Source organism: Pteropus vampyrus, unplaced genomic scaffold (assembly GCF_000151845.1).
Source record: "Pteropus vampyrus isolate Shadow unplaced genomic scaffold, Pvam_2.0 Scaffold153, whole genome shotgun sequence".
Lineage (NCBI taxonomy): Eukaryota > Metazoa > Chordata > Mammalia > Chiroptera > Pteropodidae > Pteropus > Pteropus vampyrus.
Genome location: NW_011888934.1, coordinates 1,997,557 through 2,001,315, shown reverse-complemented (window position 1 = coordinate 2,001,315; position 3,759 = coordinate 1,997,557).

Genomic DNA, 3,759 nt, shown 5'->3' with positions numbered 1-3,759 from the left:
TGATCAGAAATGTGGTTGGTATGATTTTAACCCTCTTATATTTGTTGAGGCTATCTCTGTGTCCCAATATGTGGTCGATTCTTGAGAATGTTCCATGTGCACTAGAGATTAATATATAAGCAGCTGTTTGGGGATGAAAGGCTGTATAGATGTCAATTATGTCCAGTTGGTCTAATGTGTCATTTAAGGATGTTATTTCCTTATTGAATTTCTGTTTGGAAGATCTGTCCATATCTGACAGTGGGATATTTAAGTCCCCTACTAGAATAGTATTTCAGTCTGTTTTTCCCTTTAGTTCTGTTAGTAATTGCTTTATATATTTCAGGGCTCCCTGACTGGGAACATAGATATTTATTAATATTTTATGTCTTCTTGGTACATGATTCCATTTATCATTATGAAGTATCCTCTCAGTATCTTTCTTTACCTTTTTTATTTTGAAGTCCATTCCATCTGATATTAATACGGCTACTCCTGTTTTTCTCTGAATGTCATTTGATTGAAATATCATTTTCCACCCTTTCACTTTGAGACTTTATTTTTCGTTGGAGCTGAGATGTGTCTCCTGGAGGCAGCATATCGTTGAACTTTGTTGTTTGATCCATTCTGCAACTCTGTGCCTTTTTATTGGTGAGTTCAGCCCATTTATATTTAGGGTAATTATTGAAATATGAGGTCTTATAGACGTTTTATCTTTTACTTTTTGTTAGCTCGGTGTTTCCATTGCTTCCTTGTCCCTATGTTTCTGTTTTATTTATTTTGTTTGGTTTTTGTATGTTTTCTCTCTAATTGTTCTTGTTTTATGTTATATACTTCAGTTCTGAATCTTTGGTGTGTGGTTACCATTACAAATATGTAAAGGATAGTTATATATATACAGTCATCCCTTTTCTTCTGTGCATGTCTTATCTCCATTCTCCTTCCCAAATTTGGATCTTTGAATTCTCCCCTTTTCAGTCATTGTAATCTCAATTTCTCCCTATATATGCTGAACGTTCATTACTATCTTGTTATAGCAATTCTCTTATTATTATTTAAGCTTATAATGCCCCTATTCTTAGTAAGGTTGCTCTCCTCTGCTTCTATTTACCTGCTAGTTACTTTTTGTTGTCATTTTGTTTTAGGTGAGCTGACCCCTTTCAGTATTTCCTGTAGTGTAGGCCTCGTAGAGGAGCATTCCCTCCCTCAATTTTTGTATGTCTGGAAAGGTCTTAATTTTTCCTTCATATCTAAAGGAGATCTTAGCTTGATACATTATTTTAGGCTGGTAGTTCCTTTCACTTAATAGTTTAAATATTTCATTCCATTCCTTTCTGGCTTGTAAGGTTTGCACTGAAAAATCTGAGGATAATCTAATGGGTTTTCCTTTATAAGTTACCCGTTTTCTTGTCCCCAGCTGCCCTGAGAATTCTGTCTTTGTCGTTGATTTTTGATAACTTTAATATGATGTGTCTTGGTGAAGGACTTTTTCGGTTGAAATAATTGAGTGTTCTGTTGACTTCTTGAATTCCAAGCTTAGAATTTCCTTAGATTTGGGAAATTCTCGTCAACTATTTGTCTGAAAATGCTTTCTAGTCCCTATTTCTTTTCCTTGCCTTTGATAATGCCTCTCCGAATCAGCTAGTTCTTGAATTTCTCTTTCATTATTTTTCATTCTTTGGTTTCTCTCTTCTTTCTGATTCATTTCTAGATTTCTGTCTTTGATATCACTGATCCTTTCTTCCATTTGGTCAACTCTATTTCCAAGCTTGCTATTTCATTTCTCAACTTTTGCAGTGTGTTTTTTATCTCCAGAAGATCTATTCTGTTCTTTTAGAGGGTTTCAATCTCCTTGCTCTGCTCATCTAGGTGTTTTTTCAATTCTCGAAATTGTTGATATGACTCGTTTTGGAATTCACTGAGTTTTTCAGAAGTACCATCTTGAATTCTGTCATTTAAATTGCGTATTTTCTGTCTGTAAGCATATTTTCTGGAGATTTTTCTCTTTCTTTTTGAGATGCCTTGTTGGACTATTTTTTCATCTGGGCATTAATGTAAATATATTCTGCTTTTTTTCCAGAAAGAAAATTTTTTATATAATTGTCTCTCTTTAGCTTCCGGAAAGAAGGCACTTTTCTTTTGGTTTCCAGTAGGTGGCGTCTAAGCCTCTTGGATCCTAGCTTTATATAAAGCCTTAGGAATGTTTTTTTTTATTTTCTTATAGATATTTAATCATGCTCGCTACCCTCAGTTTCAGTCCCTGTCAGTGTTAGCAACAATTTCAGTAGTATTTGCTCAGATTTCCCTGGGGCTCACAGTGTTTGTTCTCAGAGGATATGAAGGGAGGGGCCCTCTGGTTTGGGAGTTGGGGGTCTGCACATCAATCTCAGTTTTGCAACCATGGCTGGTAAAAATTAATTGTTGTTTTTCTGTGGTCTTCACTTCTTTGCCTCCTGCCCTGATGACTGGGAGCTCACAGCTCTCCCAGGCAGGGCTGTTCAGGGAACTTGCTGCTCTTTCTCCCTTCCCTCTCCTCCTGCAGGGAACTCCCGAGGCTGCATTAGACAGCTCTTTATTTCTCCCAGTCCACTGCCCGACACTCGAGCTTCTGACTGTGGTAGCTGTTACACACAGATCCCATGCTCAGACATGCTGGTGTTTTTTGTTGAGTTTTAGATGTTCAGCTTATTGTTGTTTCAAGGAGTGAAATCTGGGGATGTCTCTCATTCCTCCATGTTTCCAAAGATCCCCATGAACAGATTTTTAACATCTAATAATGTTAGTGCTGAAACAGATGTTTCTTAGATTTTTAACATCTAATAATGTTAGTGCCGAAACAGATGGTTATACTCCTCTGTAAGTATGTTTCAAGGTTCTCTGGTCTTACCTTCTTCCATATTCTAACTTGACACCTATATTTTAATTCAAAGGACTGCAGAGTTTGCAAGACACTTTCCTAACTCCATCACCTCCACAATATACAATTCAATGTGCAACATCAGCAATCCCACTCCTATTTCTTTGCAGTTAAAATGAAGGCTCTATTTCTATGCCAGTTTTTTCCTTGTTTCATGGAGAAGAAGTAGAACATAATAGTTAAAGATACAAGCCTGGTTCCTTTGGCCAGAACCACTGTTTTCCAGTAATTCACCAAAATGTTCAACACAAAGGGAACGAGGAGAGGTGCCCGCTGTATATTCTCTAGGCCTTTTAGAAAACATAGAGTTGTTCCTTGGCCACATTCATGTGAAACTACAAGTAAGGCGATATTGTAGACATCAAGGAAATGAGTGCTGTTCAAAAAGGAATGCCCCACCAATGTTACCATGGCAAAACTGGAAGAGTCTACTACATTACCCAGCATGCAGTTGGCATTGTTGTAAACAAACAAGTTAAGGGCAAGATTCTTGCTAAGAGAATTAAGATATGTATTGAGCATATTAAGCATTTTAAGAGCCAAGATAGCTCCCCAAAATGTGTGAAAGAAGATGATCAAAACAAAGAAAGCCAAAGAGACAGGTATCAGAGTTTCAGCAGAAGTGCCAGCCTGCTCCACCCAGAGAAGCATACTTTGTGAGAACCAATGGGAAGGACCCTGAGCTGCTCCCATGAATTTACGGAATGATAAGTATAAAGAAAAAAAAGACCTCTAACTGAGTAGAAGTGCGGTGTTCTTTCCCCCAAAGAAATATTTTTAAAAACCTGTGTCTTAAAAAAAAAAAATAAGCCTGGTATTGAATCCAGATTTCATGACTTGTCAGTGTGACTCCAGGCAAATTA